We start from the raw sequence: 26,967 nt of genomic DNA, 5'->3' as shown, positions 1-26,967 counted from the left end.
AAGGTCATCCCTGCCAGTGTGGGGACAGACACTCAGATAGCAAACTGCTGAGCGCTAAAGGTGTAACAAAGCACTGCTGTGATATTCCATGCAACTTGTCATTGCCTGAAATTGTTTTGGGGTATACTGAAATAATGTACGGAGATTATATGGGAAAAATAGATTTCATACACAGGACAGCCCACCTGCTCATAACACCTCTTCAAGATGAAAAATGGTTTATATCTGTACCTGAGCCCAAACCTAAGGACTAAACAGTAATAGAACTGAGTTCAAGAGCATTTTTACCCTGATACCTGAAAGTCCGTCACCTTGAAAGCAACTGAGCAGCACAACCTACTGCTGCTCCCATCCATGATGCTGTCTGGAGATGTGTGGCAAAATCTGTCTCTCCCTGGGGTTTCAGTGATATGGGGCAACCTGATGCATTTCTGAGAAGTCAGCTCATTTTGACACAGATTTCAGTAGAGCAGAGAAGATTAACTTTCTGAAAATGGAAAAGACAGGTAGAAGAAGAGGAACTGCTTATCAAATATGCACATTTCAGATGGAACTTCACACTCTGTGAAAAGATTTTAGATTGCTGTAAGCTCTCTGAAGCGCTCCTGAAAATGTGTTATCAGGTCATGTTTGTATGGCAGTGGCAGCCCATACAGGAAACACTAAGTCACATGACTTCTAAGATGGAATAAATCAAGTGAACAGTACGGATCCTGAAAACTAGTTTCAGCTTCATAAGGTCTGATTATCTGTACATCAGACATGAGGTTTGTCAACCCCATTTCAGTCTGACCAGGTTCAGTGCCATATTGAGAATTTCAATGAACCAATATTGTAATACGTATCGCTGAGATGATTTCATGAAAAACCAAGTCCCTGTGAAATATGAACTGTTACTGAAGGCATCACCTTGCACTTAGCTCACGTAAAATGCCCATTTAAAAGGCCTTTGTCTTGTTAATCTTTACAAGTTTGTGTAAAACTTTCCATTATCCTTAAGCAATGTTAGAACTGCAAATGCGGGGCTGACACCAACAGTTCAGATTTTTTATGACTCCAAGGTAACAAGACCATTCTAAACACAGAGATTAATATTCCCAAGACTCTTCTTACTGTCACACAGTTATTACCTCATTGTCATCGAGTGCATTCAGGAAACACGAGAGAACCTCAAGGAGAGTTGACTCTCCTGCCCCTGCAGTGAACAGTGAAATAATTTTCACAGAATCACAGAATGGCTAAGGTTGTAGCGACTACTGGAGGTCATCTAGTCCAGCTTTCCTGCTCAAGCAGGGTATCTTAGAGCACGTCACTCAGGGTTGTGTCCAGACAGCTTTTGAATATCTCTATAGCATTTCCAGCTGTGGAATAACTGAAAACGGACATACTATGATGCTTGTTTTCAGTCAAAATTTCTCTCTCAGTTTTGCTTAAAAGCTGAGAAAAGAGTCAGGAATTGAATTAGAGGGTTGTTAAGTCTTGTTATTGTTTACCTTGGCTGAACATCAGGTATTCACTGGGCCTGCGCCCAACCTCCTTCTGGAGGAAAGGGGAAGAGGAAAGGGGGAGAAGAAGGGAAAAACTACAAAAACTGAAACTGCCAAGAAAAATGGCTTTATATGTACACAGAGAGAAAAAAATTATAAAACTATACACACAGAGAAGAACTAACAACAAAGATTACTTCCCCGTGATGAATGCTCTTCTCCCCCGAAGAAGCAGCCCGTCCACCACTGCGCAGCTACCCGGAAGAGAGGAAAACCCTTACTTCCTTCCTGTATTTTGTATCTGAGCTGACGTAACATAGTATGGAATATAAAATATACATCAGGTGATTTATCCTAGTTCCATTTCCCTCTCAGAGAGGGTAACAAACCCATTACAACTATTCAGTTAATTTTGTGCTCTCTCCTAGTAAAACACATATTTTCTGGATAAAATTGTGTAGCACTACCTTTTTTTGAAGGCTGCTATCTCAAAGGAGTTTGAGAAATAGCCTCAGTCCGTGCAATGGCGTCTGGGGACAGCACCAGATTAACTCTGGATATACACCTCCAGGCTTTGAGAAGGCTGTAACGTGTGAGTTTTAAGCTCTTAGATAAACACTTAACATGATTTTATTTAGTGAAATAATCTTTCTGATCATTCTGGTATTTCAATTGTCATTTCAAATGTGTGGTTATTCTTGAGCTCATTTTCACAACAATTGCTATAGTGTCTTTTTCTACTATAGCAGCCATTAGGTAGAATTTGGTACATCTTTCTGTTTTAGGATACTAAACTTAATTTCAGTGCCCATCCTATTGTGTCACAGTTATTCTTCCCATGAAAAGGAGATGTCAACCTCCTGTGGATGTGATGGACAACTTAACTTACTTCTACATTCCACTCTCCCATATGAATGCAAAGCTCCTTCCATTTATTCTGCTGTTTGAAAAATAAGGACCTAGAAAAAGAGGGAAGAGGTAATTTAAAATACTTGAGAGGTTTGGACATATAAAAAGGAACAGACATTTTAAAATATCTTTATGTACTCTTTAATACCTATTTATGAAAAGGAGGGTTTCCTTTTAAAGTCAATTTTTCCTAATTCACTTCTAGGTTTTAATTTTTTTTAATTTTTTTATTTTTTAGTTGCAAAAAAAAGTTACTGTTCACGGGTACAAATCTTTAAAGACATGTTTATTCATGTTCTACAACATACCAGGCATTGTGTTTTATCAGCATAACCAACTTCTTAGTTTTTGATGATTAAAGAAGTATTTTCAGTTGAATATTGTTTAGACAATTCTTTTACCATTTTTTTTGGTAAAAGGTGTGTTTAAAGCCTGATTAAGGGACCACACTTCTTATGTGTGATACAAAAATAAAGCAACTTTGAGGCAAGGCATTATATCAACATGTATATATCTTTTCAGTATTGCAGTGAATGATGACTCAAATATCCTTTTTGTCTTGTTCTCATGTATCATTTGCATGCTGAAAAGGTTGTCTTAGATTGCAAGTTTAAATAGCTATATGCAATTTTGTGTCCAAGAAGGCTTTCACTTTGAAATAATGTTTTTGCATTCTTCATTCCTTATTCCCTGTGTTTTTGCAATAAAAATGAAAATAGATTTTGCATTTTAGTGTAAACATAAAATGACCTTGAGAGATGAAGATAATTTGAATAGTTCCTCTCCAACTATGTTTTCCTGTGTGTGAGGCTAACAGTAACTGGGCTGACACTGTACAGTGCCTAACAGAATATATGCAAATTAAAAAAACCCAACAAGATGAAATCCAAAAAAACCTACAAAAGACAAAACAACCTTCTAAAGCCCCACTCCCCCAAAACCACCCCCAACCCCCAAACCAAACCACAACAACAAAAAAATGCCACAAACAAACAAACAAAGCCAATAACCAAATAAACAAAAAAACAAAGAAGAAACAGGATTAATCTGTGGGAGGACAGGAATGTCTTTTTGCATCTTGGAATTACAGCTCAAGTTAATGTTAGCTAGCAGCATTATAATTAAGGCTGAGTGATGAATTTGTTGTGTTGATTGCAGGAAGTCTGCATGCCAGTTGTGTTTGATGCAGCTGCACCTTGCATTTAAAATTTATATTTGTCCTGGTGCTCCTGACAGAAAAAAATGCATTAAAATTTCTTTATTTTTGCCTTATATCATATGACTCCTAATGTAAGGTTTATAGAGGATTTTTATCCATCAAAAAGTGCTTTGAATCAGCAGTGAATCTCTAAGGAAGAATTACACACATGATGTTATAATTTTTCCTTAAAGTACCAAATATGAATTTTTTATTTCAATAACAACCATAAATAGGAAGTTTAAAGATTACTTCCATTTTTGTTAGTATTTTTCATCTTTACTTTACTTTAAAGCCTCTTGTGTACTGTAATAAAATAAAATTAGCCTCAGTGCCCAAATTACCCCTGAAGAATATACAACAGAGCTTGAATGATCTAAAAAAAATAATAAATAGACTGTGGAAAATTAATTGTTAACATTTTGACTGACATTAGGGAATAGAACTGGTTTCAGGAATTCTTTTCTCCTCTTCTCAGACTTACTCTTTCCTGACACCTTTCCTTATTTTGTCCCTATTTTTTTAACCTAGTGTCCATTTGAGCAACCTTATTTCCCATTAAGTGGAAGAGAGGATTTTCATTTACTTGTTTCTTCTTAAGAAATTCAAACACTGTAGATCATATTGGCAATTACTCAAGTAAAAATACTGAGTTACATGACTCACAGGATCACAGAATGATTTGGCTTAGAAGGAACCTTAGTCTAACCCCACTGCTGTGGTCAAGGACATCTTTCACTGGATCAGGTTGCTCAAAGCTCTCTGCAACCTGACTGAACACTTTCAATGTTAAGGCTTCCACAACTTCTCTCAGCAAACTGTTTTAGTGTCTAACCACCCTCTTCCTCGTAACCTGTCTAAATCTATCAATACCCTGTCTCCTATCTATAGGAACTGGTACTGCACCACTCATCTTGGTGTCTTCTGTAAACTTGCTGAGAGTACAGTCAATCCCATTCACTATAGCATTTATGAAGACCTGAAATAGTATTGAACCCTTGAGGAAAACTACTTGGTTTTGGTTTCCACCTGGGCTTTGAGCCACTGATTGCAATTCTTTGGACATGGCCATCTAGACAATTTTTTATCCATCTAACAGTCAATCCATTAAACCCATATTTCTGCAGTTTAGAAGTAAGAATGTTGTGAGGACCATGAATGAATCAAGAACATAAATAAACTGGACCCTCTCCGTTTTAGTAGATCAAGCATTTATTACGGTATCCCCACTACAAGCTCCGATCATCTTTTTACTTAATTGATTTAGAAGTATTGAATCAGTTACAGTGATGTCCCTACTCTTGTAATGATAGAAGGTTAATATCTAGAAATAAAAATTCAACATGAAATTTGGTGAAATAAATGAAGATAAACTCATCACCTTGTAATCTTACATGCAGGCTCCACTCAAGGTTAATTCTAAACTGTTTGGTATTGGAAAATGTGATTGTATGTTGTTGGTTATTCAAATTCTGCAAAACTCATAGACACAAGTATGTGAACCCCACTTGGAAAACCGTCATATAAAATTAGTTGGAAGTATTTGAGTAAGCAAGGACAGTGTGTTTTGGCTTTTAAGATTTAAATTTTTAGTCTAGTGTGTTGGATGCCGCTCACTTGTGCTGCTTGAACCATGTGGTGTTTCAGGATCTGGAGTGGTTTGTAACTACATGCGACTTTTTACTTTTCCAGCTCACTGTCCATTTCATTGACTAGTACTAAATAAGTCTGTCTTCTTGCCATGTCCATGTCTTAATAGAAGACTACTTCCCTAACGTTAGTAGTACAGTGCAGGGAACAAAACTTTCATGTTATATTTGGTTGCCCTTTTTTTTTTTTCCAAACACAGAATATAATTTGTTTTAACTTTTTCTATTCTTAATAACTTCCAAAATCTTATTTCTGTTAAAGAAAAAAAAATAATTTTAACTGTCAGGAGACTACAAGTATAAGATATGTTTTCCAAAATAAACCATTGTCTTTTTCTCATAAGTTTCTCTTGGCTTCCACCATGAAATAGTCTTGCTGGTCTAACTGCCTGTCAATCTGACTGGTTTTTGTATGTGTATGGGGCCAAACTAATCTATGGTTTAACTTCATAAACTTCAAAGGAGTTCTACTAGGCATGAATTTGATGCATAACATCTTCTCTTTCCAAGGCACTGCATTTTTCTACTCAACAGGAAAAGAGTTCATAAAGGAAAAAAGTATGTGTTTCCTGTGTTAATATAGACATATTATGTCACTTTCAACAAAAGAGAAGATAGTGATTTCCAAGTACAGAATCAAAGAGCATTTTTTATTCTGTTTCAACTTAGCATTTATACGGTGTTTTTGTAACAGAAGGTCTAGTTATGATGAATTAAGTTGCTTAATTTTGAGGTAATAACAGAATGAGTGAAAAGTGGTATTACTGTAAAACAATGGAAATTACACAGCATCTTATACTAACTTCAGTAGTTTGTAGTAGTTAAACTTCCTTTATTATCTGGAATATAAAATTGAAATTCTGGTGAGGCTGATTAAATACACTGAAGTTTCTCAAAATAAAATAATGTGTAAGGAGGCCCCTTCTATTGCATTGGCATATAAGGATTTGGATTTCCCAAAAGTAAGGAACAGATGCACAAAAAGTTGATGGAGAAAGACAGAAGGCACTAAAAAAGTTCCTGGAAAAGAAATCACTGCAGTTAGGAAATGTTGGAAACAGCAGACTCTTGTGGTCTTAACTGAACAATTTGACAACCTTGGAGGAAAAAAGTGATCACAACTTGTTGAGCTGAGGTGAATAGTTTTCTTTACTAGAAGAAAAAAAAGTTATAAAGAAGACATGTAAGAATGAATGGGAAGTGTGTCTATTGAGAGCTTGTATGCAGGCTAGGGGACAGAATATACACATCTTAAAAACCTGAAAAATTCTCCCCTCAAAATAGTCAAGCATATGTCCACAATATGTTTCGGACCCAGTTATCTATCTGGAATGACACTGTGATTACAGGCAGAGTTATTATGAAATTGTACTTGTAACTTCTGCATTGATTCAAGGGAATGAATTCTTCATCCATCCTGTCCAAAGACAGATGAAACTTTTCTCCTTGATCTAATGTAAATTCTCTGTCAAATATTATCATTCCTCTGACTCTTTACCGTTTAGCTGATTTACCTCATTAAAAGGGAAACTTGAGAGTGTCAAGCTGTTTCTAACAGAAGAAAACTACTGGGTGGAAAGGAACAGTGTAAAGCAAAGTTACACTTTTAAGTGAGCCAAAATAAGTATATCTGTATTTCTCTAGTGAGGAAAGAGAACAGTTAAATAATCCCTTTGATGTTTTTCACTCAGTTTAGCATCTTTTCTGATTTTTTCCAAAAGAGAACAGTTTTTTCTTGGATAAAAGTTACCAAGAAGTCAGTTGCTAAATTAAAGTGGCTACGCCAGGTTCTGCCCTAAGAATACAGTCTATAATGTGCTGCCTCACTAGGGAGGAACTGCAAAGAAGAAATTGCAGCCCAGTGACCCGTCAGTCTTCCCTTTCACTGGTAACAAGGGTGCGTGATGGGGAGCCAAGGAAGTAATATTGTGCTTTCTGATGCCATGTGTGCTTCTGTCCTAGGAAAGAGGAAACAGAAGTTTCAGGTTGTTCCCCAGCAGGTTGTTCCCCAGCACAATCACATTTTATGAGTTTACAGGGGAGTACACACGGACTCCTTCTCACTATTTACAGCAGGCATCACAGCCTCTGCTCTCCATGTCAAAAGGAAAGAAGCTTTAATTTACAAGGAAGTACAAGAGGTCAAATATCTTTCACATTATGCATAGTCCCCTTCTCCTGTTTTTCGGGGAACTGTGATGACTGGACTATTTTGTTGACTCCAAATTCTGAATTGTTTATTGAGGGAAAATATAATTTATGGATAACTAGACCCATCTCTGTACAGGCAACTTGCATTGTTACAACCAGAGCTATCAGAGTTCGGTTTACAGCTCACCCAATACTACCTTGAATGTAGTCCGATCTCGAATTCATTGTGTTTATAGCTATACTCCACTTGATATGTTTGAAACATGAAGGGATATGAGGCATTTTATATATCAATTATTGCTTCCTATATTTATAATATTATTATCATTTATTAACGATAAAATATTATCATTAATAAACTACTTATGAAGAGAAAGCATTAGGTTTGGTTGTTATGTATTCAAAGATAACACTAGAGATTTTATCTGCATGCTTGATTTGCTTTCCATACTTCTAAAACTTTAGTTTCCTACCCATCATTTTCAGAAGAGATTTGTGACTTTATGCACTTGCTGGTGTTTTTGCCATGTCTGTGCATTCCTGTACACCTTGCAAGACTGTAAATGTAATCCAATGCCAGGCTGTCAGAGGAAGATGCGGATGTGGGATATTGCAAATCAGATGTGTGGTAGGAGAGATGAGTGTGTGCAGCAGATAACTGTACTTGATTAGCTAGATTTAAATGATGTTGGAAGAATTTGTCAGGTGAAAATAAAAATTGTCAGTTCAGTTTAATTTCATGGTGAATCAAACAAGGAAATTAGATTCTGCTACTCTGTTAGTTTGACATCTACAGCAAGTGACAATTAGAGATGATCAGAGAACTTATATTTATTCCAAAACTCCTGACGTATTTTTTTTTCTGGTGGGAATGTAACTCTTATTTACCTTCACTGTGTAGAAATATAAGTTATTATTATTTGATTGACAATTTGTGTATTTCAGGAATTCATTATTTTATTAAGAACTTTTTGATAGAGTACTGCCGTTAGAGATAACTTGGCAATTTCTGAAGTTTGCATTCCATTGAAATAACTTCTTTGGATGAGACGCATCAGCCACAAGCACTCTACACAGAATAAAAGTGGTAACACCTCAAACAAGAAAATATTACAGTTTAATGAGGTAAAGATAAAGGGAATAGGGAAGAAATTCCTTTTGCTATACTCGGTCACTCAGTTCAGTCTTGATTTTCTTCATTACCCTTGAAAGACAAGATTAAATAACAAATCAAAACACAAACATATCCTTTAAAAGAACTCTCAAAGTCCAAATTCTGATTAAGTGAGCTTCACAGTTAAATTAGGGTTCAAAGAGCATGAAAAATCAAGCAGAAGTGAGGCATGAAATGATTGTATATGAGGTTGTATTCACTTCCCAGCCTAAGCAGTGGAGTTTGTGCCTCGGAAGGCTTAGATTTAGAAGCAATACAGAAATAGCATGAGGAAATTATTTCCCACCTTATTTTGCTACTTCAGATGAAAATGCATTGTTGTCTAGCAACTGCAAGGAAGTCATCAAACAAACATAGAAAAGTGAAGAAAAAAAATCATTATCACATATTCTAAGGAAAAACACATCTCAGATCCTGCAGTAACTTGCCTTACATTATAAGTAGTATGCTGTGAAGAAAAGGTATGGATTCTTGCTGCAGTTCTCCATTTACTAAGATAAGAAAATATTTCTTTTATTTCATCCTTTTCTTTGTCGATAGCTCTTTTAAGATCTTGAGGGCAGAAATAAAGCGACTCTACTTACCACTAACTGGAAATCAAAAAGTATCAGTCCAAGTAGCCTGGGAGCTTTGCTTTGGCTCCCATTGTGTTCTGGTTTTTAGAACATAGTCTCAAATTGCCAGTTTTTATATGTAGTTAGTTTTAGCTTGTTATATACTGTTGCCCAAATACTCATGGGGCCTTGCTGTGCTCCGTAATCCTTTCATAGTTCATTTGTTTCTGAAGGAGACATGTATGAGTCATCTGATATGGACTGTCTCCTACTACCTTCATTCTCATTCTCAAATGCAAACTCATTAATAGGAAGCCTCATGACAGTTCTTAAACTGGCAGTTGTCTGTCATGTCCTGCATAACTGATATCTGGAAGGAAACTGTCCAGGATAAGCATCCTTGGATGATGTGTTTTTTTCCTTAAGGATTTCCTTTAAAAATGTCTTGAAAGTGGAGTTGGAATTTGAAGATACAACACTGAAAAAAATTATTTATTTAAATGTATTATAATATTTCATACAGCTCTCTGAAGGATACCTGCAGGGAACTCTCATCAGTAACTGTAGTAATAGGACAAGGAGTAATGGGTACAAACTGAAAGTGGAGAAATTTAGGTCAGATATTATAAAGAAATTCTTTACTGTGTGGTTTGCCAAAGGACGTTATGGATACCCCAACCCTGGCAATGTTCAAAGCCAGGTTGGATAAGGTCTTGAGCAACCTGTTCTAGTGGGAGATGTCCCTGCATATGTCAGATGGGTTTGGGATGAGATGGTCTTTAAAGTCCCTTTCAACCCCCTAACATTCTATGATTCTGTAAAGCCCCCTAGAAGGTCCAACAAAAAAACACAGACTGGCTTCTCTTTCACATCCACTGAGGTACTATTTGCATCCTCTGTGTGGAATGTTAATGATTTTTTCCAGCTGTTCACTATGGGATATCCTAGTGTTTGTGTTAGCAAAGCAATTGATACACTTTTTGGTTGATTTCTTGGTTAGTGGTTTTTTGTTTGTTTGGGGTTTTTTGGGTTTTGTCGCAGTCTGAAATTCAGATACCAACAGATAAGGAACTACTAAGATTAAACAGGAAACCTTGGGCCAGAGGGGCTGGGAAAAACCCACCATCTAAAGGACCAACCAAGATCCACTGACATTCATTTCATGTGGGTTGTCCTGATCTCCCTCAGCAGGATGTAGAAAGAATTTGCATAATGCTATCAGTTATCCCATTGTTTTCTCTCTCCCTGTGCAAATCCTTATTTTGGGGAAAAGCTTCCCTAGTGTAATCTTGCTTACTGGAAATATAAAATCCTTTTTCCCCAAAATGTAAAAACTGAATCTGAGAAATGTAAATTCATTTTTCCCCTTATGTCACCCCTGTTCCTGGAAATGTTAATAGATTGTAGAATCTCCTGTTTGGAATAACCTTGCCTCCTCGTTAGCATAGAAGCCCCCCGAGACCCTTAAATAGCACTCACGTATTCAATAACACATTCCAGTTTTTGCCCCTATATCTGGGATCAAGATAGCATTATTAGACCCTTACAGGGTTTTTGTTTTGTTTTGTTTTTTTTGGTTTTGGTCTTGGTTTTGGTTTTGGGTTCTATTTGTGTTTTGGTTTTTTTTTTTAGTTTTTTCCAGCATCTTTTGAGAAACTTGGGGTTTAGAAAACAGACAAGACAAGATTAAAATAAAATTTTGGAAAAAATTGTTATATCATCAAAAAAGACTTGCTTCAGTGGTTTTTGTTTGTGTGGAGTGCTTCATTTTGCACTACGTATGGTTTGACTGGAAAAAGCATAGGCAAAGAGAATAGGAAAAGTATGAAGCATATCTTCACAGTGAGGCAGTGAGCCCATCAGTGTTGTTGCAGATGAGCTTATGTATGAACTGTTGTTGAGATCTTCCAGAGATGGGGACCTGTTTGCAAAAATGTGGCTTGTTTGTTGAAACTATTCTCATTCATAATATCTAATTAAACTAAACTAAGATACTACAGTAAAAATTCAGTTAGTGCACTGCACTTTTTTAAATATATTTTTTGATTTTTTTTATTGGAAAATAAATGATTTTAACAATAAACTCCCTTCTCCCACAGGAGATTAGCACAGTTGGTCTTGGAAATAAGACATGGTTCTTCTGAAGATTTCTGAAGAAATAGAGTTTATGAAAATATTGTTAGCTTTTTACATCTAAAATCAAGTAAGCCGCTCTAATTTTTACCCAGAAACCAGTTTTGTAGTGTTGTTTGTTTGTTTGTTTACAGAAAACTTTTAAAATAACACACAAACTTCTGAAATCCTCAAGGAACTTTGTGGTTTCTGACCAATGCCAGGGCCTAAAGCAGAAGTAATAAATTCCTTACAAGAAGGTGGGTTTTTTTCTGCGTAATTAAGATTCAGATAAAAACAGAGCACACTGAATTTCAAAATTAATTCAAAATAAACTTTAGCTTATTAGTTCAGACTAAAAATGTGATTTTGAAGCTAGTGCCCCAGTTGCTGCTAAACAATCTAGATTTCTTTCAGGGGAAAGTTAAACCAATAGCTCAGCTCTGTGTGCTCACCAAGACTTCTCCAGCTGCTAACGTGGATGCAAACCCCAAGCTATCACATCTTCCTCAGACAACCTCTAGCTACATGCTTTGTGGGGTCATTCAGTCCAAAGTAACAGAAAAAATTTTGTTCTGAATAAATCCCTGAATGACTTGCAGCAGACATAGTGTCCTCAACATCAACTGCTTTGACGTAATAATTGCTCCTGGTGGTCCAAATTACTTAATAATTTAGGCACAGCAGATTACAGTAACTGAGATACATTTTTTGCACTCTATTAAAATGCTAAAAAACCCTAATGCAATAGTTAAAAGCCAGAAGTAGGCTTGAAATACATGTCCATCTCTGGATGTCAGATACAAGACACTAAGCAGATACAATTAAATGTTTACTCTAACTTTTATAATTTAGTTTTCAAATGTGATTCCTAACCAACAAAAATCTGTTTTCAAAACTGCGTCACATATTAAGACAGATGCAATTAAATTCCATAGTGCTATGAAGAAAGTTCAGCAGATTTTCTTTTATATGTAATGAAAGTCTTACAGTGGAACTAAGTATAAATTCTAGACTTGATATCTGTCTAGGATTAGGTAGTGTGAAAATAATATGCCAGGGTTGATGGCATATTGTATGTCATGTTTGGATAAAACCTGAAATTGTTGGGTGTGAAGCTGCTTTATAGTAGGTTCATTAGACAGTTTAAAGCCACAGATTCTTATTAATAAAAAAAATAAAAGATTCATTGAGCCTGGCATGCCTTGTTGAAAGCATATGCTTTGCCAAGTTGCTGAAGAACTGCCTGGATTTCCAATGGATTGTCTGGGCTTGTATAGTTTGGAAGATTGCAATCCTGAAACTGATCCGCTGGTGTTCCAGTAGGACCTGCTCCTCTTGGAATGAGGAACAAGGGCAGACCTCACTAACAAAGGCACCAGCACTCCTGACTGAACTGCCAGGGAGATTCACAGTATTGGCACCTATCGCTGCTTCTCACTAAACCTACCCCCAAATCCTGTCCATATAGGTTCCGCCAGAGAGGAGGAGGAAAGGTATCTACACCATCTGAACAGCCTTATTAACAGTGGAGACCACATGAAAGCCTTTAGTATTCCCCAGTGGGATTTTGCTATTATATATAATTTCAGAAAACTAGAGCTAGATTAAATTAAACCATTATTTTTGCTTGCATACTATATAATTTTATTTCAGTGAAATTCACATTTAAAACTAATTAAAAGAACAAAAATTTCTTCAAAGATGAAAAAAGGGGCAAATTTACTTTCTCAGTAATTCAAGGATTAATATAAAAAAGAGCTATCTGTGTAAACATTCACATACATAGATATGTGTATAACCATATTCTGGCACTTCATAGGCTATTAGCCTATATAGTAGAAGACTTAGTAGAATCTAATTTGTGGATGTTATATGATTTCATTAACAAATGCAAGAGCAAGGTTAGTGTTACAATGCATTTTGGAAATGAAAACAGGAGCACAAAAAGCAACTGGAATAAGGAGTCACAGGACAGCAACAAAGCTCTGAGGAAAGACAGAAGTGGAAAGCTGAAGTATTCCTGAAGTTGTAAGCAGATGTTTCTCTTATATCTCCTGTTTTATGGATGTGTAATTATTTACAATATTACTCTGCCAATTTTATTTTCTAATGGCAACTATTTATCAGAAATTTTAGCTCAGGTTAAAAAAGAGTTAAAAATAATTTTTCTCATTAACATTTAAAACTGGCTGATATATTTAACTTTTTTATATATAACTTTGACAGTAAGCAGAGAGTAGCAGACTTTCTCCATAGAAATAGCTTTTATATTCAATGGATGTCTTTTTTTCTTTCCTGTAAACATATGTGCAACAGGTTAGGTGACATTTGTAGAAACACTTGCTTTTCCCTTTTGACTAAATGCTGGAATAAATGGGCTCAATATCTATTAAACTCTTGAGCTTGTACAACTGGTTTAAATGAGTGACAGAATTTCAGGGCTAGGTATCTCTAATAATCTTCTCATATCTTAGCATACCAAATACTCTATGTTCATGAAGCTTAGAGAGACTTGCAAACACTCATTCTAAGGCAATTCTTATACTCAAAATTCAATTTCTTCAGTTAAAAAACCCACACTAAACCTTATTTCCACTTAAAAATTAAAGTAGAATATTGATAAACAACTTAACAGAAGAAGAATACATTAGAGAAAACAGTTTTTCAGAAGTATAGAATCTCCACTTTCTTATGTCTTTTATTTCACTGGGAAGGCTAACTGATGTTCAATTATACTAGTTAAATCATCTAAACAGGGTAAATACTTAGAGATGGGATGACTTTTTTCTTTAAAACAAGCAACCTCCCTTCCATCCCCAAATCAACTCCATTAGTAGAGCTCACTTCCATTAAATGTGCTGTTTGAATTGCGCAGAAATGTGGCTCACTGTACACTTGCATTTACTCTCAGCTTAAAGGAGGCTTAGTTAAATGCTTCTAAGACAGTGATATGGTTTGAAGCTGGCTCCCTGCCAAGTCTCCAAACCTTACCACCAGAAGTCCTTCCCCCCCAAACCTCAGGGAGAAGAGGGAGAAAAACAACCAGCTAAGAAAACCCGAAACAAGAGAGACAGCTAAAGTGATATATATAAATATATTTACACTTATGTTACAATTGAAATATATACAATGTAATATATATACAATTTCACAAGGGAAGGGGAAGGGGGAAGGGAAAGGGAACAAAACCAAAATAAAATATATATATATATATCCCAATCAGTAGCCCGAGATCTAGTAACTGAAGAGTTAGCAAAGAAATATCCCACCACTCTCCTTGGGACAACCGAGAGTCGCTCCGGGACGATCGCTGGCAACCTCCGCCTCCCAAGGTCAACAAGGCCTTACCAGGCCTCGTTCCCCAACATGACAGACTCAACAGCAGGGAACCTGCACCTCCAAGCCGCCGGAAGGAAAGAGAGCGAAGGCCTCTCCTCCTTTCTTCTTATAGTCTGGCTTACGTAAAAATCGTAGGGAATACTGGGTAAATCTGGACCCTTCCTTGATTACAAACTGGTCACCAAGGAAGGCCTAGCCCAAACCACCACAGACAGAAAATTTTCTGTACAAGTCAGCATGTTCTTGAGAGGTGTATTCAAAATGTTAATTTGAAAAATAATAGACTAGAAAGATATGAAATTTAATCTAGTCTGATTGATAAAATACTGGAGCTATTTTCTGATTTCTTGGGCATCGTTATTTAAATATATGTTTTTGGTGAAGTTAAAGAGAAGAGGATTTGGCCCATTTTTTATACTTAAATATAAATGTCTGCTTTAATAATTTTGTTAAAGTGAATTCTTATATGTTTATATCAGAATACCATTGTCACTACTCAGTATTCAGGCACAATTGGAAATATCACTGCAATACATCACAGAATACATAAAGCAATCTTCCAAAATATTAATTATCAAATTGAAAACTATCTATCTGAACTGTAACATAATGCTATGGTTAATTCATATACACTCTCCTCAGAGTACTAATGGCTACATGCAGATATTTCAAACAACTTCATAAACATAGGAGCACAGACTGTTAAGCAGTGATTAATTTCTTCAAGAGCATGTGATGTCTCATAATTCTTTAATGATGTCAAAGTGATGTATAGCATGAGCACATTCATGGGCTGGTTCAGCAAAATGCCCACGGGAAGTATCAGGGTTGTATCTCTTTGGTGAGCTCTGCAGGGATTTAAATCACTTTGAGAAACAAGCTATGGACAAGAGACTTGCGTATGAGAATGCTTTGGTAGAAAGAGAATACTTATTTTCTCTTAAAGGTATAAGAGTTGTTCTTGTAATACTCACATGGAACAGCACAGCTGCACTCCATAGAATTTGTGATGTTCATTGGTTCACCTCACAAAATAATTTCCCAGGGATCCATCCAGCCAGAGATAGCAAGCATATTGAAAGATTGCTAGATAGCAAGCAGATTGCTAGAGAAGGAAGGGAGACTTTCAGGCATTTGTGGCCTTCCTCTGTAACATATTCCTTAGAATGTTACTCCTGATCGGGGTAATTTTGATGACCATTCAGTTTATAGTTTGATTCATTAATATCTAATTTAAACCTGATCCTTGGTTTTAGCTGTTCAAGGGTGCAATGTGCACATGGAAGCAGAGTAAGTATCTACAGGTGTCACCAAGTTGTCTTAGGAGCCAACCCTCAGCCACTAGGAGAGAGATTTTGGAAATCAATTTTGTCTATGCCTCTTCATGCTTTTCTGCAGTGTGCTCTGTTGTTTCTTTTTCTAAGTACAATCACACAGGTATATATGTTGTGGTTGTCTGGCTTGTGTTTCTATATTGTATATCACACATCTTCCTCATAAAAATCTCTTTCTGAAGGTCCATTGAAATAAATGGCGAGATTCCTCTGTACTTGAGTTAGTCAATGAATTCTCTTCAGAAGGAAAATACTGTTTGTATTTCAGGAGTCCTTGAGGCAATGGAAACCATTGTATTCCTAGATGGCAGCAGTCTCCAAGCCTATTTCTTATTGAGTTGATCCTTGATATATGAATTTAGGGTGGGAACAAGTTCACTGGTTCAAATGAATCTTCCTTCCTTTCTTCTAGGAAGACACAAAAGGCATTTTCTATAAATACTTTTATATTTTCTTATTCATGGCAACTGACCAGATGCCAGGTAACTTGTGGAATGTGTGCCCTGCCTGTGATCATGGCAAAAGCATACTACTTTTTAGAGAAATTATTTGTTTTCTGGGCTAAATTTGGTATATTAACACTTATTTTCTAAAAATGTGCTTCATTTTCTAAATAGGTTTTTGAATTCCTTTGTTGTTGCTATTGTGTGTTTTTTGCTTTTAACCCTTTCTAGACTGAATAAATTAAAAGAAAATAAAAGGAATACTAGGCAAAGTTCACATAAAGTAAAAAAAAAAATATATATATATTTCAAAGTAATCATGTCACTCAAGGACTTTTAAGAAACAGAATTATTTTCTTTCAGTTGTTCTGCAAGAAGTACACCACATCAGCTTACATAGTTTTTACTTTTATCTTCTTTGAATGATGAGCTGACATTATGAAAGAGTGAAAAACAGAGCATCATTTTTTTGTGCGTCATAATCACAGTGCCATGTTATTTATTGATTTATTCATTTGATTAAAAGCAATTTCAGAGCCTGAGTACAGAAAATTCAGAGTGCTTTGAACTCTAATTCATATCTCATGTAAAGGAGAAAAAGGTGAGGGAAGAGCAGGCTTTTGAAATACAGAATGTAAACTGAGTATGTAAAACTAAGGAGGAGATAAAAGATTAAGGGAATTTTTTGTACTACTGTGCTATTTCAAATCATTCAGCGTGTAACTACTGCAAACTTCTGATACAGTCCTGGAGATATTGGAGATTATAGGAAAGATGCTCTTAAATTTAATGAAATATCAATATTACATCACTAACCTTCTGATAAATATTACTGAGCAGCCTAACAGTCCTGGTTTTATCTGTGTGGTCATCAGCCAACATACATCTTCCAGTCCTTCCTACTAGACTTACTTTCTTGAATAAATGCCTTGGACTGTTACATTTTGGAAGCTTTGCCCTGTGGCTCATACCTGTCGGATGTTGCCATGGTATTACAGTGTCAGCGCCTTGCTTTTGGTTTTGGCAGGGTGTCAGAGGGGTGCAGGATATGTACCCAAATCTGTCCTCTGTTTGGTTTAAATGTAAATTCCACTGTGGCACTCCAACTTTATCTTACAGATAAATAACACAGAGAGAATAAACTTACAGTGGTTTTGATTATGTTGAAGGTTTCTACTCTTTTGAGAGATGAAGCTTCGGTCCACTTTTACCAGTTAAATTAGTGTTTATTATTCCTTTTTCTCTAATTACTTTTTCAAAGGATCCAGCAAATGGCTTTGTAAATGCACGACTAGAATGCATGCTATCAGATATAGATTTCTTAACTGACATTAAAACTAAATTATTGTTGCCTTTGTTGTTATAATAAATAATAAATAAGTGGGGTTTTTTTCAACAGTATATCTGGGATTTTGTTTTATAAAAATCTTAAACATTACAGATTTACTTCCAAAAAGCTAAATCCCATCTCTTCTGTCTTGAATTCATATTCCGTTCTTTTAAGAAAATCACAATATTCCATTTTAATAGCGGTATAGGGAAAAATGGTTAGCTATGCATAATGTTGAGTAGTAAAATTGTACAGTACTATTCACGTGAAAATTTTGCATTATTGTTAGTCTTCTAGTATGAAAGACAAAATCATTGTAGTAGAACATTTTCACAGTACAATCTTGGTTTCTCTGAGAAAAAATATCTCAATTCAGTACCACTGTTTACATAGCAGGAGGGTACTATTTGCTATAGTACCTTTTCAAATCTATGTATTGCACCACAAGCATTTGTTTGTATTATTTTACTGAATATTATGGGGTTTTTACTCTGTTTCAGAAACAGATTTTGACTCTATGACACTAAGGCATCCTGTGACACTTCATGTTCATCACCTGTAAATAACAAAGTCCCCATTTGCTTGCTTAGGATTAAGTTTTGATGCTTGAAATTAAAATTAAATCTGTTCTGTACAATACTTGCACATCCTGATTTTTGTCACAATATGAGAAATATAGAATAATAGAAAAAGATTAATGACAATAATAAGAATGAATATGTAGAGTACGGAGAATATTGTTTCATCAAGGGCTCTGCATATATGCTGGTGTAAAGTGCAACAACACAGGTATCATGATTATTACTATCAATTCAGTAGTACTTTCTCAATTTACTTAGATTTTCTGACTTCACTTGCAGTTCCTTATCTGAAATTGTGCTCAGTGATTAGTGTTTTAGCTTGTTGCCCAGAAAAGTCACAAAAACATGGAGTAAATGTTTTCATCAGTTAGTGGGCCTACTGAAAATATGTGGAACAGGACTTCTTGTCCCTCATCCAAGCCTTAACAACTGCTTTCAATATTATAAACCACTTATGATTTGCCCAATGGCCTTTTGTGAAATGGCTTCATCTTCCCGAATTACATCATATAGTTTACATGTCTGACCTGTAAAATTATTATCGCACCCTAATATCACACAAGACAGAAGTGACACTGATAGGGGACAGGAAATATGGTCGTTTCATCTCACATTGTCTCTGCTGCTCCTTTCTGATTAAGTGGAGGACTTTTGACACTCCTCTCGTGCTGCAGTGTGAGGTCCCTCTTGTGGGAGACAGTACTACACAAACTTCTCCAATGTGTGTCCTTCTCCCCACAGACTGCAGTTCTTCACAAACTGCTCCACCATCGGTTCCTTCTGCAGGATGCAGTCCTACTCCAACATGCTTCCCCCACAAGTTCATAAGTCCTGCCAGCAACGGTGGTCCGGTGTGGGCTCCTCTTTTCATGGGTCCACAGCTTCTGACAGGAGCCTGCTCTGGTGTGGAATTCCCACAGGAGTCATTGCCTACTTTGGTCACATTCATCTCCTTGGGCATAGGTTCTCCACATCGTATTGGTGGGTATCTGCATGGACTGCAGAGGACAGCCTGTTTCATCATGCTCTTCACCATGGGCTGCAGGGGAATCTTGGCTCTGTGCCTTGAGCACTTTCTCATTGGTGTCTGCAGAACTGTTTCTTTAACATATTGTCACTTCTCTCTTCTCTGGCTGCAATTCCTCCTGTGTAATAATTTTTTTCCTTTTAAAATATGTTATTCCAGAGGCATTGTCACCATCACTGAAGAACTCGGCCCTGGTCAATGGAGGCTGTTTTGGAGCTGGCTGCCACTGGCTTTGTTGGACATAGGGGAAGCTTCTAGCAGCTTCTCACAGAAACCATTGCTGTAGCCCACGCACTACCAAAACCTTGTCTTGTAAACCAAATACACTACCTCAAAACCTAGTTTATTAATTTTCCAGAAAAATCTTCTCTGTATTACAGCTAATAAAACAAATAGAAAGAGGTTTTTCAGTTGCCTTAGGAAATAATTAGATTAGTGTTAATGAATACTGATTGTCACTTCACAACATTGTCCCTGATAATTTTTTACACTTTATTCTAAGGTCAAGAGGCTGCCCATGGTTGGTTTTCACTGTTTACTCTCAGCTTCCTAGTTCTGATTTGTGGTGCCCAAAACTGCACACAATATTCAAGGTGAGGCCACCTGAGTGCAGAGCAGAGCGGGACAATCCCCTCCCTCGACCGGTTGGTGATGCTTTGCCTGATGCCCCCCAGGACACAGTTGGCCCTCCTGGCTACCAGGGCACTGCTGACTCATATCCAACTTGCCATGGATCAGGACCCCCAGGCCCCTTTCCATGGCACTGCTTTCCAGCATCCCATTCCCCGGTCCATACGTACATCCAGGGTTGCCCCATCCCAGCTGCAGAATCCAGCACTTCTCTTTGTGAAACTTATACCACAGGTACTCTGGTTGGAAGTTTGCAGAGTAAATTAAATCAAACATATTAGTTACACCTTCTAAATTTTACCTACTACCAATTTCAATTGCCAGTATGAACAAAAAAAAAGTGTGAGAGGTTTTCTTGTCTCCACAGTAGATGTCCAAATTAGTGTACACAATATAAAAATTAGTAAGCATTTAAAATGGTGCTAAAAATCACTCTGACTTCCTTTTTCTGATTTATCAAAGTGTCATTTAGTATAACCAAAGAGCAGAATTGTGGCATGAATAATTGACAGGAATAAGCAAATGGTAGCAATTTATGATGGAATCTAATAGCTGGTGAACAACAGAATCTGAAAGATGTTTCTATATAATCTTAAACAATTCTTGATAATTGAAAAACTGGATTTGGAAAAACTGAAGTCTCTGCAGAAAAAATCCTAAACTAAAGTATACTCCTTAGACTCATCAAGTAAATGATATGCTGTGAATATCTCATCTGGCTGCATTCAAAATTAAGAAACAAAGATACCTACAACGGATTAGTGGGAGGGGGAGACCTTCAGGCTCTGGGTGCCAGCCCATTACCTGGAAGGTGAATGCTCTTCCCCCCTGCCCCCGCCACGTGGCCTGATAACCCCGTAAGGAGCTCACAGACCACCAGGGAGAGACGGACGAAAGAGGAAGTTTATTGTGGGGTAGGGGTTTATAAGGCTTTTAGAAGGGTCAAAGGGGAACCAATTACAAGTTCAAGGTCACATAGAAAAAAACAATCAGGTAAAGAGTCAACAGCCAATAGGAAGGGGTTAACAAAGGACAATGAGAAACACCTCAGGACATCTTCCCAGGACACTCCTGTATGGGAGACAAGTCCCTCACAGGGGGTGTTGGGAAAAGGGAGCAGTGACTTTGCAAAAAAGCAAAAGCCATTTTGAAACCTGTTTAAACCACATTAAAAACTTCTGTTTCTATAACATTTGAGCTGTTTTCTTTTTCTTCGCTAGTCCATCTCTGACAGGACTTCTTCCATCCTACATATGGCAAATCCATTGCCACAGATACCCATCCTTGCACTGATGGGAGACTTGAAATAAAGTTAGACTTTAGTGAATAGCAATGGGTATATTCCTATCCTGCTGTGGAATTGATCTGAAGAACGTGTGTGTGTGACAATAATATATGCTAATTTGATTTATGAGTCAAAGTACCCAAACAACCAGATAAGACCATACATTCATAAATACATGCTCCTCTACTTACAAACTTCACATTAGTTTGACATGTTTGAGGGTTGGACTTGATGATCTTGAAGGTCTTTTCCAACCCAGTTGATTCTATGATTCTATAGTTCTATGTTCAGGGGGTTTTTTTGTGTTTTGGGTTTTTTTTCCATTTTCTACAGGAAACTCTGGTGAATTAAATTTATTTCTTCTTTGAGCCCAAATAGTGGTTTATATGTTAAATCTACTAAAAATCAGCACTGGTTAAGCAATTGCATTGGTTAAGCATTAATTTTTTTATTTTCTGTTGATTGTATCTCATTTTTTCCTTCTCTTTTGTTTAATAGTTAGATTTTATGTTTTACAAATGAGACAGCTCAAATAATAGCCTGAACAAAAAAGGTGTAATAATTAATTACAGCACAAGTCACCAGCAAATTCTAGTTTAACACTCTCTCTATGTACAATAAAGGGGAATCGAAATATTTTTTCCTGTATGTCAACATTCTCCCTCCTTTTACTTCATTAAATCAAAATGATATAAGCCCCAGGAGACAGGTGTTCAAATTTTAAACCCGTATTGATTTAACCTTCACTTGGTAAATATTTCATAGTTCTATAATGTGTAAATGCAATCATGCACAAAACAAAGGATTGCCCATTCCTGTTAGTACACAAAATGACAGTATTTATTATGCCATTTAAACAACATTACATAGGAAAACACATGAGAATATTATGTTATTGTTATAAATGTCAAGGATGATTGATGCAATACTATTTTTCAAGAGAAATGTTCATTAAGAAAAGCTATTTCAGTCTGTGATTTCCTTGAAGGAATATGAAGCCATTTGTTAATTACACTTTCAACACCTTTTTCTGGCTTCCGACTCCAACTACAATTTGATGCAAGTTTGTTTGATGAAAGAGTACTTCTATCAGGGCTTCACAAGTTCCTGTTTTCTTCCAGACAGTTTTCAGTTCTGAAATTTCAACATTCTAATGATTTTCATAACATACGGGTGGCAAAAGCTTTTGGGATGGATTATCTACTTCATAATGGCTGTTATGTAATCTTCTGGCAACAACAACAACAAGAAAAAAATCCTTGTATGTACTGAGGCCCGTAGTGGTTTGTATATAGAGTTATGATTGTTTTCAAAGCCTCTTTGTAAAAACATCATCCAAAATTACAATAGTGTGCTGAGAATTTCATTGTATTATTAACTTTTTTTTCAAGTAGAAAATGTTGTATTTCTAAACACTAAGATCAAAATTGATTTTAAAATTAAAGATTTTTTTTTCTGAACCAGAAATGCTGCTGCTTGTTGCAATAGAAATCTGATGCTGACAAATTCAGTGTGACCAGTGGTGGACTTTAAATCAAAAAGAAAACCTGTTGCTAACATACAAAACCTTCTAGTGGGAAATTTATATTTTATTATCTCTTTCTGGGTTGGTTAAAAGTGTATATTATATGTAGAAATTCACAAAATCATTCATGTTTCCAGTTCTACAGATTTAAAAAGCTCATATATAAAATCAGCATAATATACACTCAACCATAACCATTCTGACATTAAACTGTCAGACCCTTTTTCTCGTCAAAGCATTTTTCTCTGAAGAATACTTTTACTGGAGTGATATCAGTCAGTGAGAGCTGCACCTTGGTCTTTTTTCTCTTTATTATTTTATGATATTTTGGAAAAATCAGTGCAGTATTTATCTCCATGAAGTTTCATTATGTCATAGAAACATTACTGAGGATATTCCTTTTAGGAACATTATGTTACTTAGTCTGCTCCACTACCATCTGTAATATGCATAGTCTTAATAAGTATACTATTTACTTTATGGCAGATTAAGTCTTTTATTTTATCAAAACAGCTCTTCTTTTAAAAAACATATTTCATTTATAACCTCAAACTTGGCTGAGGTTCTCCTAGAAGTAAAGTTTCCAGGAATATGAGAGAGAAACAATATGTGATTCATTTACAAGTGGGTAAATTTTTTTGCTTTTTTTGTTTGTGTATTGCCACAAGGCATCAGTCTACAGAAAATATACAGAATTTATGCTCTGAATAGGTCTTACAGGTATGATTTTAAGTTCCCTTTTGTTTTACACATCTGTATATATATGTGTATATGTAAAGGCAAGCTCTAGAAGAAATGTGACATTCACATGAGAGAAATGAGGGAACAGGCTAAAGAGTTTATCAAGCCACTTTCAATCATTTGCAAGCCATCCTGGTTAGCCAGAGAGTCCCAGTTGACTCAAAATTAGCAAATGTAACATCCAACTTAAGAATGATCAGAAGGATGATCTAGGAAACTACAGGCCTGTCAACCTAACCTCAGTACCCGCGAAGGTTGTGGAGCAGATCATCCTGAATGCCATCACACAACATGTGCAGAACAAATAGGGGCTCAGGCCCAGGCAGCATGATCATTTACATGACCTCTGTAAAGCATTTGACACCATTTCCCACACCATTCTGCTGAAGAAACTGGATGCTCATGGCTTAGGCAGGCACTCTTCACTGGGTTAAAAACTGGCTTGATGGCTGCACTCAGAGAATGGTGCTGAATGGTGCTACGTCCAGTTATGGCTGGTCACTAGTGGGATTCCCCTGGGCTCAGTGTTTGGCCCAGCCCTGTTTAACATCTTTATTAATGATTTGGATTAGGGAATTGAGTGCATCTCCTCAGTAACTTCATAGTCAACACCAAGATGGGTGGGAGTGTTGGATCAGCTGGAGAGCAGGAAGGGTCTACAGAGGGATCTGAACAGACTGGATCAGTGGGCTAAGGACAAGTGCATGCATTGCAACAAGGCAAAGTGTGGGTTCTACCCTTGAGTCACAACAACCCCATGCTGTGCTTCAAGCTGGGGGAAGAGTAGCTTGAGATCTGCTCAGCAGAAAGGGGCTTGGGAGTACTGGTCAACATTCAGCTGAGCATGAGCCAGGTGACCAAGGCGGCTGATGACATCCTGTCTTGCATTAGACATAGCATGGCCAGCAGGACTAGGGAGTGATTATCCCTCTGTACCCTGCACTGGTGAGCCAGCACTTCCAATCCTGTGTTCATTTCTGGGCCCCTCACTGCAAGAAAGACATTGAGGTGCTGGAACATGTCCAGAGAAGTGCTGGTGAAGGGTCTGGAGTACAACTCTTATGAGGAATAGTTGAGGGAAGTGCAGACCGCTGCGCTTTCTACAACTACCTGAAAGGCAGTGGTAGTGAGGTTGGGGTCGGTCTATTCTGCCATATCTCAAGCAAAAGAATGAGAGGAAATGGCCTAAAGTTGCACCAGTGGAGGTTCAAATTAGATATTAGAAAAAAATTTTGGACTCAAATGGTGATTAGACATTGAAATAAGTTGCCTAGAGCAGTGGTGAAATCGCATCCAGACATCTCTTTCAGAGGCCTTCCTGAAAGAAAGGGAGCCTACCAGAAAGATGGAGAGAGACTGTTTACAAAAGCATGTGGTGACAGAACAAGGGAGAATGGCTTCAAATTGAAGAAAAGTATGTTTAGATTAGATATGAGGAAAAAATGCTTTACTGTGAAGGTGTGAGGCACTAGAACATTTTTCCCAGAGAAGTTGTGGATGTGCCATTCCTGGAAGTGTTCAATACCAGGTTGGATGGAGCTCTGAGCGACCTGATCTAGAGGAAGGGGGTTGGAACTAGATGATTTTTAAGGTCCCTTCCAGCCCAGGCCAATTTATAATTCTATGATTCTAAGTTGCACTAGGGGAGGTTTGGATTGGATATTAGGAAAAATTTCTTCACTGAAAGGATGGTCAAACCCAGGGAAGTGGTGGAATCATCTCTCTGGAATTGCTCAAAAAACATGTGGATGTGGCACTTGAGGACACAGGTTAGTGGTGAACATGACAGTGCTGAGTTAATAGTTGAACATGATGATCATAGAGGTCTTTTCCAACTTTAACAGTTCTGTAATACTATGATTCTGTCATCCTTTCCAGTTTCTTACTGGAATTAAGGGAACCCTGCAGGCTGACTCTAGTTAGATTCAAAAGTCTTGCTCCTAAATTTACATTGCAAATGTGCCCTTTTGAAGGGCTGACATACTGCACATATGTCAGCAAGGTGTATTCAGCATCTGCACCCAGCAACTAGGATATATGGGGACATTCAATCTTTTGCCACATCAGATATTTCTTACCTTAAGAAATATCTTCTCACTTGCAACTACCTACCAGTGAGCCTCAGGGAAAAGGGAGAGGTAAACCTAGATTATTTTCCCCAAGGTCATCCTAAATAAAGACAGCTGTGTTTTATAATAGATCTAGGTAAATAAATCTGCAGAGACTTCCTCTCCCGTCCCCTCCAATCAGTAAGGTTAAACTAACTATCTAACTGAATTTGCAAGCTTTCAATAAAGGAATCAGATTGCTTTTCTTGTATTACTTCAGCACGTAATTGACATGCAGCATTCAAAAATGGAAAATATTTAACATGGTAAATCAAAGGAAGATATCTTGTTGAAAAGGAAAATTTTTTTAATATTTTTATAATAGCAAGCTTATTGAAAATGTAACTCTTGGTAGAATATTCATGTGAAAATATGCAAATATCTTGGCATGTGTCAGAAATAGTGTGGCCAGTAGGACTAGGGAAGTTATTGTCCCCTGTACTCAGCACTGGTGAGTTTGCATCTCAAACACTACATTCCGTATTGGGCCCCTCACTGTAAGAAAGACACTGAGGTGCAGGACTATGTCCAGAGAAGGATAATGAAGCTACTGAGGGGTCTGGAGCACAAATCTTGTGAACTATGAATGAGGGAGCTGGGATTGTATAGCCTGGAGAAAAGAAGGCTGAGGGGAGACCTCATGTCTCTCTACAACTACCAGAAAGGAGATTTTAGCAAGATGGAGGTTGGTCTCTACCCTGAAGTAATAAGCAATAGTACAAGAAGAAACAGCCTCAAGTTGCCCCAGAGGAGGATTAGATTGGATAGCGGAGAAAAGTTCTTCACTGAAAGGCTTGTCAAGCAATGGAACAGGCTGCCCGAGTAGGTAGTTGAGTTACCAACTTTGGGGGTATTCAAAAGATGTGTAGTCGTGGTTCTTATAGACATGGTTTAGTGGTGGACTTGGCAGTGCTCCTTTACTGGTTGGACCCAATAATCTTAGAGGTCTTTTCCAAACTTAATGATTCTATGATTCATACAGGAATTCTAAATATGGGAATGTTCCCAACGGTCATTACCTTAAAAAAAAAAAAAGAAACAAACACACCTACCTCTCCATGGTTGCAGAGTCTCACTTGTGTTACTAGAGGCATGAGTGAAAACCATTAAGTCCTCTCATACTTTGTAACCCCTTCAGAGGGACTCTGAAGTTTTGTGTAACCTATTGAAGTGACTGATAAGTCAAAACAAACTAAAACATTTAATTATTTATTGCATAAAATGTAAGTAACACAACTGAAGAATACACTAAGTATAAGCAAGGGAGGATTAGATAGCGACTCTAAAAATGAAGAATATTTGGTATTTAGCTTTCTCCTCTCTACTAAAATCCTCTACTATCTTGGCCAAGTCAATTATTTTCACTGAATTTTCTAGAACTTCAGAA

This window comes from Corapipo altera, unplaced genomic scaffold (genome assembly GCF_003945725.1).
Source record: "Corapipo altera isolate COAL_440 unplaced genomic scaffold, ASM394572v1 61411, whole genome shotgun sequence".
Taxonomy (NCBI): domain Eukaryota; kingdom Metazoa; phylum Chordata; class Aves; order Passeriformes; family Pipridae; genus Corapipo; species Corapipo altera.
Note: the sequence above shows the minus strand (reverse complement) of the source record.